Below are 17,187 nucleotides of genomic sequence, written 5' to 3'. Positions count from 1 at the left end.
TGTTTCGTTGATTGCTGTGGAATTTGGGAATGATTGAGATGATATTTATAGTGTACCATGAGAAGTGTTAGAGTTGAACTAGGATTCTACACTCTTGATTTTGTTATGGTTGAACGATGAGGATTGAATTTGAAGCTGCGAGGAATTGCGCATAGTCATATGTTTGTTTTGGAGTTAATGCCTAATCTTATCAAAGTTTGACTATGGCTTAATCCAATGAAATTTTGAACAAAGGAATTATCAAGCAAATGGACCTGAACATGTATCATGGACCTGAACATGTATCATGGATGCATTCTATGGAAATGTGCTAATTAAAGTTTGATATATTATTCTGACCTGTTGGTTGAGGGCATATACAAATTTTAAATTTTCGAGACTGCCTCGCGTCAAGCACGTCAGACGGCATGTCACGACAAGTCTCGAGGGGGCAATTTGTAGACACAGAAAATTTGAACCCGATAAATGGACGACAAAGTTTTTATTGGACCAACGTTGAGATTGATTATTGGACCAATTTAATTAATTGGGCCATAATAATTAAATTAATTTAATAAGTCCAATTAAATTTGATTTGGGCTATTGAATTAGTTAATTAATTGGTCCAAGCCCATTTTATATTTGAATTTGAATTATAGTTATAATTTAAATATAATATTAATTTTATTATATTTGAATTAAATAATTATAATTTAATTTGAATTTAAATTAGATTATACGATAATGAACCTAGACTTGATTCTGGGCAAGGTTCATTTTCTAGAATAATAAATTAATTAATTAATTAATTAAAGGGAGAGTTTGTTGAGGAATGTTGGTTAGGCTTCTAGTATAAATAGGACCCTCATTTTCATTCCAAAACACACTTGAAAGCTTGAAGAACTTGAAGACTTAAGGAGTTGAGAGCATTTGAAGAACTTGAAGGCATTGAAGAACGCTTGAAGATTTGAAGGCATTTTTGTTGATTTTGCAGGCAATTTGAATCCATTGCAAGTACTTTGGAGCTTTGCAGAATTGATTGTCTCGAAGATATTGAAGTCTTTTGGAGGCGTTTGAGGATCTTAAAGCAGCTTGAATCCATTGCATGTGTTTTGAAACTTTGCAGGGTTGATTATTTCTAAATTCTTGACGCTCGTTGTTGGAAGTTACGCCACTTAAATCCCGGAGGCTACGCCACTTGAATCCCGGAGGCACATGCCAATTGAATCCCGGAGGCTACGCTAATTGAATCCCGGAGGCACTTCCATAGATAACGTCAGTGAAGAATCAGAGGACTAGACAGAGATTTTGTACCTGCATTGAATTATACACACGCTGTACACAAAATTTTGTGAATATATATACAAAGTTTACTTTTTTGTGTTTACAGCCACTACCAACAGCTATGTCACGGTTGTCCCCATCGCCTAGGGTATGTTGTAGTTGAACTTGAGTCATATTTCTTATAACAAAAAATTGAAATTGAAAACTACCAACGTGTCGCATGACTATTTGGTCTTCCGCTTCAATTCCATGAGCATTTAGAAATTTTTCGCAGTCTTCGTAACATGACATAGCTTCAACATGCAACTCCCACGGGTCCGACGGTCCGTGGTATAGTAGTGTAGTACGGTTGACGTGCTGAACAAGGTGTTCAAACATGCAGTATGGCATTGCAAAAGACCAAGGTGAGACGTGCTGCACAATAAACCAACTTATCGTGCGGCCAGACGGATTGTGATGGGGTCTCAGTGTGCGGGTTATTCTACAAATTGCATTTTTAAACCAAACAATTGATTAGAAAAATAGTCTATATCCCCAAACAACAATAGTAAAAAAATTAAATATTTGTAACTCGTACACCGAATCTCCTCATCGTGGAACTGATAAGATACTTCACCGTCAATAAAACTCTGCAAAAATTGATCGGCTCTACGTCTGGTGTTTAATCTGGTTGGAAATGTAATGGAAAACCCTAAAACATTCATTACCATCAATCACGTTTGTGCAACGACAAACGTGTAATTTGTTCGTCACTGCTCTCTTATTAATGAGAACATACAATACCTTCGATTGTGTATTGTATGAATAAAATATGTAACAATCTTCACTCCGTTCGTTAATTGAACTTCATTTGAACTGTATGATGCCCACATTTACATCTCTCACAACGTAGTGTATAAAAACAAAATCGTACTACTTTGGTAATTAAAATATCTTTGGACTGATGTTAAATTTCTTATTTGTGATTGTTGTATGTTATTTATACTAGTGATTCCATACTGAAGAATAGAATAGTTATTGTCTGACATATAGCATGAAGAATCATAAAATATATTGTAATTATGTATTTGAAAGAATAGTCATTCCATACTGATGGACAATAGCAATAGCATCAGGGAATATATTCGTTTGAGTAGGATTGGAAATGTATAAATCGGACCATTGTGATTGACTTTCCTAAAAATCTGGCATTGGAAATGTATAAGTCGCCGACTTTTATATATATATATATATATATATATATATATATATATATATATATATATATATATATATATATATATATATATATATGTATAGGGAAGTGTACAGGTGCAGGTATAGCTTCTCGTGCGGTTGTGCGGTTAAATCTGAGCTGTTGATCAAATTTAGATCAACGGCTCAAATCAATAAAAAATTTAAAAAAAAAAGACGTGTGTCGGGAAGAAGATAGCGCCTACACAGCGTCTACACAAATGATAGCGTCTACACAAATGTTAGCGTCTACACATAGCGTCTACACAAATGATAGCGTTTGCACAACCTCACGCACATTAAGTACAAACCCCACACACATTAAGCACAGCCTCACGCACATTAAGCACAAACCCCACGCACTTTAAATATTAACTCACAGATTTTAAGTTTCAACAACTATTGACATTAAGCACAACCTCACGCACATTAAGTACAAACCTCACACACATTAAGCACAACCTCACACACATTAAGCACAAATCTCACGCACTTTAATATATTAACTCACAGATTTTAAGTTTCAACAACTATTGACATTAAGCACAACCTCACGCACATTAAGTACAAACCCCACACACATTAAGCACAACCTCACGCACATTAAGCACAAACTCCACGCACATTAATCACAGATCTGCTCACCTTAATTTTGACCTACATGCAAAAATTACAAAATTGTCACCGCGTTTTTTTTTTTTAATTTTGACAATTCTGGACGTTGATTTAAGCGAGATGAATGGTCCAGATTAAACCGCACCTGGGCACCCTAACCGCACCAGAACCTAATTCTATATATATATATATATATATATATATATATATATATATATATATATATATATATATATATATACTATAATTCAGATCATTGTGGTCCGACTTTCCCTAACAGGTCAGCGAATATATTCTTTCCAAGTTCAACAAGCAATGTCAGCGAATATATTCTTTCCAAATTCAACAAGCAATGTCAGCGAATATATTTTTTATAAAAAGTTGTTCCAAACAACTTATTCACGAGATTCAAATCTAAAGAAGAAATGTTAGGGAATATATTCTGTACTAATATCTTTTCCTACTGATTTAGAGGCTTATTTATAGCCTGCTCTACATTACCGCTATGTGCTCAGATTGAAGATCAATTGCTCAGATACGAAGTTTGCAGTTCCCATTCTACAACTTCAAAGCATTCATCATCTTGTTCAGAACAATTTCTATGGTACGTTATAATTTATTTATATTTATTTTCATTAAGTCCTGTCTTTAACCAGACATATGTTTAATACTAGGGTAAAACGTATGTTGTGTTTGTTGGTTGACAACCGTGAATATATGACAATTGGGAGGATGCAAAAAGTCAAGTGCATCGTTTTAGCGACAATTTGTATATATCATTTAACTCCAGAGATGAAGTCATTCAAGCTTTTAACAGATTCATAAGTAGTCAACGACATGATTCCCGAGCATGCAGTTCTACTTCCGCTTCAAGTTCCGGCTCCACCGTACCAAATACAAACACATGTTTGAATGAGGAAATCTTAGCTCGTATGCAAGATGAACTCGCACGTGAGAATCACGAGCATGCGATGAAAGTGGATGCAATCGTTGAAGAATTTAAACATCTACTTTCAAAATAAGTGAACATAATGTTTCAATAAATATTTGCATGAGTTTAGTTCTTTGTTGTTTTGGGTAAGTGTGTATAATTTCAATGTTTTTTAAGCATAAACCAAAATGAAAAAACCTATCAGTGCGAAAAAAAAAATGATAGTGACATTCCTAATTTCCTACCATACTTCAATTACTTTTGTAAAAAGTACTTTTTGATAGTGACTACACTATCAGAAGAGAAAAAATAAAAAAAAAAATTCAAATGATAGTGATACTTTTGTAAAAAGTAATTTTTGATAGTGACTACACTATCAGAAACCAACTAAAGCCGATTGAGATATGCAAATGGCTTAATTCGGACTATTGTAATACGAATTACGTCCGGATTCCATACCACACTACTATAAAAACTTAAGCGAGACCCACAACTGGACCACAATACTTCTCTATCTTTAATACCTTTCTTTCAAAAAATTTTGCGAAACATATATCTACAAAGAGTCAATTCTTTATTCTCGTACTGCAAATTTATTATAATGGCAGCTATATCTACATATGTGTTCGTTTTTTGGGGTGGGAAATACAAACTTGTGCGGCACCCCCATAGATAAATTACTCACTTCATGCTCAAGCAGTTATTCCAATACATACAAATATTGGACTCATTCCTATGGAGTTAATGATCAGACAAGCAATGGGATTCAACGTTGAGGACAATGTTGAGCTGATTGGAAGAGTGATAGTGGATGCTACAATGGGTAGCACACACTATCTACTACACATTGCGCGCGAACGAGACTGGAAATACTTCATACGACAAACATTGCCAAATGGAGGGTTACATGTGTACGTTCAGACAAAAGATATTTATGGTGGCGGATTCGGAGTAAACGATGTCGATCCACCAGAGGAACTTCCATCTTCGTCAACAATGGTGGAAAGTTCATCAGAAAGTGATGACACTTATCAACCTGATGAGTCTATACCGTCCAAGAGTTCAGGAAGTACGGAGGCCGAAGACATACAGGAGTCTGTTCCATTTGACTTCGATTCAATGAATCTAACCACTCAAATGAATCGAGGTCGAGGTCAACGATTGCCAGATTCTGCTATCACGTCTTACCACTCCCCAATACCACCGCCAACAACTACATTCACCTACGGCTTTACTGAGAGGGACGATGATGAAACGCTTTCATACGACCCCTCCACAAATGTAATTGTGGTCGGAATGGTTTTCCCAAATTTTCCAACGCTTAAAAAAATTGTAGGAACTTACAATATGCATCACAAGCGGGACTACTTCACCAATCACAAAAAAAGGACAAATTGGAAGGTATCCTGTCCACATTATAACTCAACACCATCTTGTCCGTGGACATTATCCGCAAAGAAATTGCATGGGGCATCTTCTGAATGGCAGGTCACAAAGTTCTTTGAACCCCACGAGTGCACAGTTCAATACAACCAAGGGCCCGCGGACAAACTGTGCACCAGCTCATTAATATGCGATTTAATCTTTTCAGAAGATCACTGCGGATCCACAGTACAAAATAAAACACATCCAAGTGGATGTGCGACAACAATATGGTGTGGACATTTTGTACAGGAAAGCATGGTACGCCATACACAAATGCATTGAAATGCAGTACGGGAATTACCAACACTTGTACAATGAGCTACCCCAATTCTGCCGGCAGTTGCAACTCTCCAACCCTGGAACCATTGTGGAAATCATGTGCACATCAAATGCAGAAAGGGGTACATGGTACGCGAATTTCTTGTATGCATTTTGGGCTTTCAAGCCCGCAATTGATGGCTTCCACTACTGCATCCCTGTTATTTGTGTTGACGGTACCCACTTGTACAACTAGTACAAAGTTCATCTCCTACTAGCCTATGGATATACCGCCAACAAGGAAATCTATCCACTGGCATATTCAATCGTTGACTCCGAAAATAATGACAGTTGGACTTGGTTTCTTCGACTTCTGGCCGAACATGTCTTTCCACATCACAATTCAATGTGCATTATTTCAGATAGATACGCTGGAATTGAGGCGGCGTTTAATTCCGTACAACAATTGAAGGGGGCCGTGTCAAACGTCGGTTTTGCCTTCGTCACATTCGCAGCAATGTCTTGACAAGGGTAACCAGAAATAGGCGGTTACGGAAATTAGTATGGGAAGCTGGTACTACTGTAACAAGGAATCAATTCCTTCAACACATGCAGGCAATCCAACTTAAATGGCCGGTTGCATACGCCTATCTTGCCAACATTGATGTAGAGAAGTGGACATTATCTCACGACGTTGGTCACCGGTACATCATCATGACAACCAATCCATCTGAGTCACTTAATAATTCACTTAAGTGTTGTCGGATGTTACCTGTCACGGCAATAGTCCGAATGACTTTTCACAAGTTACGGACTATGTTTGCTGACAGGCGTACTGCGGGTGATGGGATGCAGCAACACGGACTGCTTTTCACGACAAAGATTACCGATGATTTGTCAGCTCGAAACAATGAAGCAAGTGGTGCAAGCATTCAACGGTTCAATGACGTACTCGGAATCTATGGTGTTACCCTAAGTACTGGTTATGTCTCTTAGAGTCAACCAAATCATTTTCAAGTTAACCTGACGGAACGTACGTGTAACTGCGGATTGTGGAACGTGAACGGCATACCATGTGCACATGTGATTGCAGCATGCAATTACCGAGGGCAAGGATTTGCCCCATTAGTGCCAGAAGTTTACTCCGTACAAAACTACAAGAACTGTTATGCCAGAAATTTCTACCAAGTAGACGAAAGAACTCAGTGTACCGGTCCAGTTACTTGCCTTCCACCAATTTCTGCTAGGCCACCAAATCAACGAGGCCAATGCCGAACACGTAGGTATCCAAATGAAATGGACTTTAGTACAAATCGAAGTAGAAGATGTAAGAATTGTCGGAGGACAACTCATTCTTCCCTGCACTGTCCAACTTTGAATCATCAATAAAATAATGCTTTGTTTCTATTTATAATTATCCAAAATTTTCATATAAATTGTAATTATGATATGAAGTATGGACCTTGTACATACTGAGCATGGACCTTCTTCTTATTTGGGGGTCCATTAATTTCCGCAAACATGAAGTGGGAAGAACAAAAAAATAAATAAAAATTATTCGGATTATTGGTGTCCAAATTCCATTACAATCATAATTTTTTACTTTTAATCAAATCAACCAAATTATTGCTAAATCATTTAGTTATCATTATTTGTGTCCATTTATTTCCGCAAACAAGAATCAGGAAGAACAAAAAAGAACAAAAAAACAATTGAAAATATTCGGACTATCAAAGTCCGAATTTCAGTCCTCAGATAGTCGGTCTCCCTAATTTCGTATTTCCTTCTCCAGGGTCCAATATTTCATGTACGCATTTCTCGTATCCACCCATCTTAGATTTTCCATTCATGTTTATGATTCTTTCAATTTCAGGGTGCTTTCTCCGACCAGGACCCAAATTCAAATTGGATTCCAAATGGGACCAAAATTTGAATTCCTTCCAAAGGAGGAATAAAGGACTTTGGTTTGCTTTTTTATCCCAAAAGATAACAAGGACTTCAATTTGACTTGTCAACTCCTCCCTAAGGCTTCTACCCTCGGATAAAACGGCAAACCAAGGTGTGTTAGTTGTGTGAAACTAGGTGAGCCATTTTAAAACCTTAGGTGTGTTGTTTGTGTACTTAAAAGTAGGGGTGAAAATAGGTCGATCTGAGCCGAGCTTTAGAAAATTAGGCATGGGTCTATATCTAAGCCATGTAGGCTTTTTGTTAAGCTCAAGCCTGAGCCTACAATTAGCCTGGCCTGGCCTGAAGCCTTTTTAAAAGCCTGTTTAATATGTAAGTCATTAAAAAGGCTTCAAAGTAGGTTCTGCTTTGAGTCTTTTTTTAAAACTTTAACAAGTATTTCTAAATAATTTAAGAAATATACCTAGCTAATACAAAATTAATATATAACTACATAAGTATATCACTACAATGCAAACATAATAGTATTACAAATATATAAAATAAAATAAAACAAGTTACAACTTCAACATGTTTGATAACTTGTTTAGGAGTGAATTCAATTGTATTATTGATTGTCATCATATATAATGTCATAAATAGTTAACAATCAACTCACATAATTAAGTCGTGACACTTCATTAAATATTTAACAGTAAGAACAATTAAACAATAAGAACACTTATAATAAGATTAATAACAATGTTTATAGTTGAATAAGAATTTAGAATGTGATTTTGGAGGTGGAGGGTTAGAGTTTGATAATTATATATACTTGGAATTATATTGCAAATATAAAAATATATTAGGTATAAAATAGAATATATACTAACTTAATATTATAAATAAATTATATATATGTCTGTAAATAGGTCAGGCCTAAATGCCAAGTTATCCTATTTAATTTAATAGACTTCAAAATAGGCCCAAGTCTGGCCTATGTAGGCCTTAAATAGGCCGGGCCTTAGGCCTCTACGAATGGACCTGGCCTATTCGAACCCCTACTTAAAAGGTGCGTAGTTTGAAACCCGGGAAGGAAGGACCTCGATTCTTACGCCATCAAAGGCACCAACAAGATCGTCAGACGTAATGAATTTCGACGTTATATGCTCTCTTTTCCCCTCACAACCTCTCTATATCGAGTACTCGAGTTAATGTTCTGAATTTTTGTCTTAAAGAGTGATTGGTTTTGTGTATGAGCAAAAGATATTGTCTGCTTTTGTGAAAAAAAAAAAAAGGAAAATGGTATTATTATTATTTTTTGGATTATGGGTCTGCACTTTTCACCGGAATCTTGAAAAAATATGCTAGAATTGTTGCCTTTGACTTGTAAGTTTTTCTTTTGGGACTAAAATGTGAAATGTGCATTTCTGAGCTAAAGGTTGATCACAATTATTCTTTGTTTCTGAAAAGCATTAATCATGATAGGATCTTTGAAGCGTGTACTTGGTGATATTTACCTATGTATTATGTGCATGTATTTGGTATTTTCTTCTATTTTTTGTATTATGTTGCTCATCAATGAATGCTATTGTATTGGAAACACTGGTCTCTCTCTAGAACGGTTAGTTTATTGTGGATAAAGAAAAGATAAATTCAGGTTCTTAAGATGATGAGGGAAAAATGAGAAACTTCTTAATTTGAGAGGCTTGGAAACATAATACTGGTTTGTAATGAGACTATTTGTGAACTGTCTGAGACAAAAGTGGCAGGTTTTATTATATTCCTTAGTGTTAAGATCTGAAAACATGTCTATTCATTCTATTATTATACGGATTGAGAACTTATTGCAGAATTGAAGTATTATTAGTGCTCTGTATCCTTAGACATCTAAAAGTCCAGGCCATAGGGAACTTGTACAGATGCTCTTTTTCTTTTGTGCTTAATAAAATATTTGTTTATGGTCTCATTTGGAATGCTGTGTTAGACCACTAAAGGACTTGGTAAAAATTATTACACATGCATCTTTCGAATAACAACTATTTTGTTGCTAAAACTGACTATTTTGTCTACAAGGTGCTATGCTCAAAGCTCATTCTTCATTCAAAAATCTTTCATCTAGAGAGAAGATAATCTCAGACTATGCATTCATGCCAGGCAGTGATGAATACACAAAATTAATCTCAGACTATGCATTCATGCCCGACAGTGATGAATACACAGAATTGCATGTAGGTTGATAATTAAATAATTGGACTTTCAATCTCTGTACATTATGGGTTATAATTCTGTGTATTATGAAGTCAAATTATGTGTATTACATGTTATAATTCTGTACATGTTGAAGGCTGATAATTAACCCAAATGGTTTCTATCTCTCAACATGTTATGGAGTAAAATGTATATTTATGTGTATTACGAAGTAACATTTTGTGTATTACGTGGGATAATTCTGTGTCTAATACAGACATATGTATACACTTTTAATTCTAAAAAAGTAACACAAAAAACACATATACACAAATCAAACTATATCACTGAATTCATATCTCATAGTCTCTACCTCTCTCACTGCTGGAAATCAGCGTTTTTCCGACCACCAAAAAGTGGTCGGAAAATATCAAAATTCGGTCGGAAAACCTTGTTCCGACCAATTTTCCGATCACTTTGGAGATTCGGAAAAATCCCCCTCGGTATTTTCGACCACCACATCAAGTTATCGGAAATACCATCCACTCTACTAACGTCGTCGGAAAAATTGGTCGTAGGCTGGAAAGTAATGTCGTGTAGTTTCCGACTACCAGGTGGCCGGAATGTCCGACCACTTGGTGGTCGGAAAGTTATTTAGTTAGTTAAAAAAATAAATTCCGACCATTTGGTGGTCGGAAAGTAATTTAATAAATAAATAAAAAATGTGGCCTGCTACCAGCTTCATCAGCCAATCCAGCAGCAGCTGCCAAATTAGAAAAACATATAAAACAAAAATAATAGTCTAATAGACATTCATGCTTATAGCATACTGAACCTCACATTTTACGCCAATACAAATATTGCACCAAAAACTTATAATACAAAATATTTAGTGAAGTTTATCTGGCCACCGAGCTCATTGTTTCACATTAGTATAAAATCCATAAAGTTTGCCTATAGCTCGTCATTTTGGTTTTATCAAATAAAAAATTATAAATACATTTAAGAGAAAGACTTGCAATGAAACAACTACCTCTTGAAACAAATAAGCTATCACAAAGTAGAGATCCTTACCCAAGTTCAGAGATCTTCAAATGAGCGTCTGCATGATCTGAAGTATGGGAGAAACCATGGAACACGTGTTATTAAAGGTGGATTTGCATCAGTATATTGTAAAACAGAGAAACAGAATATCATTTAAACCACTACAAAAGAAGAAGGTGAAAGCAGATTCAATAATGATCTTAGATCTCCAAGGTTACAGGTGCTTAGCCAATTACCAGAAGACACAGATTCATAGTAAAGGAATAAGCAATATACAAGACTTAGAAATAAATAACTACAATCAGGTAGCATGCATATTTTTATATAAATAAAGTCAACAAATTCATTGGACTGATACCTTATCAGGATTATTTTTGGTAAGCACAGCTCCAACTGCTCCACCTAGTGACCTTCCAAACAAAACTATTCTTGATGTATCAATATCTGTCCTCTGAACCAGATGATCTAATGCTGCCTATATGGAAGACAACATCATATATTAGAACTCAAACTGAATGATATGCATGAAAAACGGTGAGACGAAGTTCTGGGGGCATACAAAACCTGAGTGTCCTATGTTATTCCATGTTGAGAAGGGTATCCATCACTAGCACCATATCTATTTACAAGAAAAAATAAGCTTAGTATGCATCAAAAAGTTATTGCTAAGGCAAACTACAGGGGGTAAATTCAATAATTTGCATACCCTCGGTATGAAAGCATAAAAACATTGCAGTTCAATCGTTGTAACAATATGCGGACCATTTCAAGACGATGGGCAATATCTGAAGTTGACTAGTTAAGGCTAAACCAAGTGTAACTAAGTAATGATAAGAAATTTGAAAAGAACAAACATCACCCAAAATAACAAGAAAAGGATACTTCCAGCATTTTCCTGAAAAAAGAGGATAGTTGGGCCTGCAATACAAAATTAAACCACCAGCTCCAACTGCTCCACCAATACTCCTGTCTATCACCAAGTTACAAGACTGGCATTTGATAGAAAATTAGAAATTAATCTCCTGTTCTGAATTTACCAACAAGTTATTAACACAGACCTTTAGTTCATAATCTCAAATGACCTAGTAAGTTCCAGCTCACGAACTCTTCAGCAAGATCCAAGAGAAAGTGAAAATCAATGGATTCTTAGCAGTAAAGCTACATTTAAAGGGTCTTAGAAATCCCAAAGCATATGTAATTAGATACTCAATATTTCTCTAAGCAAGCCATGAAGAATAAAACAGGCATCTATGGGAGAAAAAAAATAGTTTATTACAATAGTTTTGATCTATACTATCAACATTTCAATGAAATAATCATGTAATTAATTAAAGTCTACTGGAACTATATTTTGAATGATGTTTTTGATCTATACTATCAACATTTCAATTCTTGGTTGTAATTGAAACAATATGCCGGCTTGTGGTTGTGCCCTAAGTGGCTACTGAAACTATATTGGAGTTGGTACCATACTGACAATTTGTAATACATTCCAGTGAGATTAGTTGACTGCAGTGCCATATTGGAGCTTATACTTTTTCATTAGCCTTCAAATTTTGGGAGACCTGCAAATGTTTAATTGCTATTTTCATTAAGTCCAACCCATGTTCAAATAATACAACATATTTTTAAAATTATGAACTTAATTTTTTTGAAACTAAATATACCCTTGTTGTAGATGGGAGGGCATCCCCATGGGCCTTCAAATAATGTTGGTGCCTGCAAATTTATATCCAAAGTCTTTTCAGTCAGACAAATTATAAAGCAAAAATGATGCTACTATCATGTATTTTTTTTTTTTAAATAGAAGATTTGAAATCACAAACTGTACCAAGACTTTGGATTTGAGAATCTAAACTTGCTGTAAATTATGAGATTCAATTAACCTCTTCCTTGACAAGGAAAATCTATCATTATTGGAAAAACTTTTAAAATAAATAAGTTACATCAGGCATTCAACTAAAGCATATGTCAATAATTAATAAGTAATGGATTGGATCAAGTTATGTACTAACACATTCAACTCTAACATATGATAAGAAATAATTACAAAACTTGGTAGGCTGTTAAATAGCAAACTGTTATCAACATAAACTTGAACAATTTTAATGAAAAGGAGTATGTTAGCAGATATAACTCAATAATGTCTGTAAAACTTAAAACTAATAGAACATACATTTGCAGCAGACTCTGATGCAATGTTTAATGACACAAGCTATCATTACTTAGGAAAGAACTCTTCAGTTCCACTGACACACTCATAAAGCACACACATATTGTGCCATTAAAATTCAAATGCCAACTACAACCCTATTTAAATACATTCTATTATGCTCAAACAAATATAAACACACTATAAAACAGCTATAGTAGGAATTGTAGCGATAATAGAGGAATAGGAGAATAAAGCTCAAAAAAACTTATCTATTTAGGCTATTTTGTTTACCAGAACACAGAAATTCAATCAACAGGTTAATATATCATGCTAGATATAAGAATGAAAACACTCTCAAAAAAATGATTTAGGGATTAGGTCTGATCTACGAGAAGAAAAGCGCCAGACAAAGAATTAATTGCATGCACTATTAATCAAACTTAAAATACTAAAAAAAAAAAAAAGTAATTGAACTTCAATTAAAACGATCTAAAATTTCTATTAGGTTTTCAGAAACAAGAACACTGGGATTACACATAAATATGATGAAAAATACTGAAATTCAAGATATAAAATACATACCTTCCTTCCTATGAACTTAAAATCAGCTTCTGTTGAGTGGATCTTCCAGATGATTGAGGTTTTGACAGTTGTAAGTAAGATTCGAACAGACTGTAATAGAGAGAGATATCTAGAGACGGTAATGTCGATTTCTGCTAGAGGATGAGGGTAACTAAAGTCTGTAAAAGAGGGGATTAAAAGCGAGAGATAGAGAGAGTGTGTCGAGATGATTGCAGAGAGAGAGGACGTCGTGAGAACCTTAGGGCAAATGAATCGGGCGACTGTGCGAGAGAAGTGAGTGTTAAGTCTCGAACTCTAATTTTAGTAATATGTACAATAAATAATTTCTTAAAAGAAAAAAAAAAGCATTGAATAACTGAAAAAAAAAAAAAAAATTCGACATCTTCTTTGTTATCATAAATTCCGACCACCAAGTAGAAGATGGTCGGAAAATCCGACATTTTTCTGTCCAGTCCAATACTTTGACGGAAAATTGAAAAAAATTCACTTTTTTCGACCCTTTTTATGAGTGGTCGGAAAAGTGGTCAGAAAAATGATAATTTCCAGCAGTGTCTCTCTCTCTCTCTCTCTATATATATATATATATATATATATATATATATATATATATATATATATATATATATTAAAGCAAAATGATTAGAGGAATTTTTTTTCTTTCAAAGTGTGAAAGCATTTATTGTATTCAAATTAATTTATAAATTCATGTAATTTTAATTACAAATCAAATCAACATCGACATAATTATTAAATTAGTCAACATAACATGTCTATATCATTAATTTATAAAATATTGTATATATTATACCTCTATCTCTTCTTTATCTCTCTCTCTCTCTCTCTCTCTCTCTCTCTCTCTCTATATATATATATATATATATATATATATATATATATATATATATATATATATATATATATATATATATATATATATATATATTAACTGTAAACTTCATAATTTTCGAAGTTCCATGTTCACAATTTTAGAGCTCTATGTTCATAATTTTGTTACTATATGTTCATATTGTAAGTTCATAATGTCAGAGCTCTATGTTCATAATTCCATAACTGTACAATCATAATTGCATAACTGTACATTCGTAATTCCGTAACTGTGCATTCATAATTCAATAACTGTAAAATCATAATTTTCGAAGCTCCATGTTCACAATTTTAGAGCTCTATGTTCATAATTGTAAGTTCATAATGTCAGAGCTCTGTTTTCATAATTTTATAACTTACATTCATAATTCCATAACTGTACATTCATAATTTCATAATTGTACATTCATAATCTCATAACTGTACATTCATAATGACACAAACGAATAACGCCGTTAACGGCGAGTCAAAATAAAACAAAATTAATGATAAAAACTTGTAAAAATTGGCAAGCTAGCGCAAATTATGCTGTGCAACTGCACACGGTTGCAAAAACAACGTCGTTTTGACTAAAAACGCGCGTCCCACTTAAAAAAGAAAAAATCCAGGGACGATTCCGGGCAATAGCATTTTTTTGTGCATAATTTGAATTTATATATCCACAATGAATGAACTAAATATCCACAGTTAATGAATAACTAAAAATCCAGAATGAATGAACTAAATATCCACAATGAATGAACTAAATATGCATAATGAATGAACTAAAAATCTAGAATGAATGAACAACATAATGTTGTTGAGGGGAATCGAAACTGATTTTTTTTTTTTAATGGGACACACATTTTTAGTTAAAACGATGTCGTTCTGTAACCGTAGTGCACACGGTTGCACATCATAACTATTGGCAAGCTAGTGGACAAATTAAATGATTAAAATGCATGCTTAAGTGAGGTGGATGCTCTATGGATTTTCATTGCATTCAGACCACATCAACTTGTTTGACCATCGATCTTATAAACGATATGATGTTAAAAAAATAACCCTAACCAGCTAACCAAGTTAGTTAAATTATTGACTTAGAAAATATAAAGTCACAAATTTAATTCCCAACAAAAACAGTTTATTGATCTTCTTGGTTTGAGCTGGTTAACCATAGACAACCTAGGCTGGTTTATCTCATTGTGGTCTTTTACCAACTATTAGAGAGCGTTTGTAGCTAAGAAAGTTTGAACTTTTCTGAGAATTTAAAAAGTGGAAAATTATTCCTATGTTTGGTGCAATCTTAGCTTTTGACTTAGGAAAGTTCGGATCCATGTAATGACATTCCATGATATCAAGAAAAGAAAATCTCACATAAAGAAAAGTAAATTGCACATAGGGGAGGTGGATTATTTTTCTAAAAGAATTGAGAATTTACCAAATTTATTCAATTATATATTTATCATTTTTTAAGTCAGGTTAAACGTCTTTTATAAATATAAGAAATTTGTCTCTTTCACAATACATATTGTTTATAAAAAAAAAAATTACATTCGGGTACGTTAAAGTTTTCCGTAATCTAATTTGCAATATGATTCATTATATATGTAACGATGCAGTACATGTATATGTGTGTAGCGTTTGGGTTGTACGTTATTAATGAGGAAGGGGAGTTTTTGACGTCGCAGCTGCACACATTCTTACAAAAGCTAGTTTGTAGTCAGTTAGGTCCTAGTTTTTGGGAAGCTACTCCCCCGATTGTGGCAAATTATGCCCTGGACCCGTGTCCACAATTATTGTGGACACGGGCCCAAAACGACATCGTTTTTAAAAAAAAACGCGTCATTTGGTTAAAAAAAAAAAAAAATTCGCGCGCGTTTTGCCGTTAACGGCGTTTTTTTTTTTTTGGATTATGAATGTACAGTTATGCCGTTATGAATGTACAGTTATGCAATTATGAAATTATGAACACAGAGCTCTAACATTATGGACTTACAATTATGAACATATATAGTGATAGAATTATGACCATGGAGCTTTAAAATTGTGAATATAGAGCTTCGAAGATTATGAATGTACAGTTATAGAGTTATGAATCTACAGTTATGGAGTTATGAATCTACAGTTATGAGATTATGAATCTACAGTTATGGAATTATGAATGTACAGTTATTGATCGAATTATGAACAAAGAGCTCTAACATTATGAACTTACAATTATGAACATATAGTGATAAAATTATGAACATAGAGCTCTAAAATTGTGAACATAGAGCTTCGAAAATTATGAATGTACAATTATGGAGTTATGAATGTACAGTTATGACGTTATGAATGTACAGTTATAGAGTTATGAATGTACAGTTATAGAGTTATGAACGTACAGTTATGGAGTTATGAATGTATAGTTATTAACATATAGTAATAAAATTATGAACATATACTTCTATAACAAAGTGGTCTGAAATTAAAAAAAAAAAAAAAAAGATAACAGTGCCTAACGGCACTGTTACCCGTGTCCAGCAAGCATGCTGGACACGGGTCCAAGGCATAACGATTGCCCGATTGTATTTCCATCTCATTCTTTAATTAATCAAATGTTTTGTTGATTTTTTAAGGAAAAAAAAATGACGTTGGATCATCCTTTTAGCCTAATAATATAACATCAAACAAAGGGTTGGGGTTCAGCCTTTTGGAAGAATATAACATCAAACAATTGTGTTAGAAGTTAAAACACATG

The 17,187-nt window shown here is 34.1% G+C and overlaps 1 long non-coding RNA gene across 1 annotated transcript; it reads right to left on the bottom strand.

Moving 5' to 3' along the window:
- Positions 1–11,416: 11,416 nt before the first annotated feature.
- On the bottom strand, positions 11,417–11,787 carry LOC109172330. Its single transcript, XR_002052737.1, has 3 exons — positions 11,726–11,787; positions 11,550–11,628; positions 11,417–11,462 (listed from the first exon to the last, which is right to left on the bottom strand). It is a non-coding gene; the product is annotated as an uncharacterized LOC109172330 (long non-coding RNA).
- Between the last annotated feature and the right edge of the window lie 5,400 nt (positions 11,788–17,187).

The sequence above is a fragment of the Ipomoea nil genome, unplaced genomic scaffold (genome assembly GCF_001879475.1).
Source record: "Ipomoea nil cultivar Tokyo-kokei standard unplaced genomic scaffold, Asagao_1.1 scaffold0415, whole genome shotgun sequence".
In the NCBI taxonomy this organism is placed as follows: domain Eukaryota; kingdom Viridiplantae; phylum Streptophyta; class Magnoliopsida; order Solanales; family Convolvulaceae; genus Ipomoea; species Ipomoea nil.
This window is presented reverse-complemented; position numbering and strand designations above follow the sequence as displayed.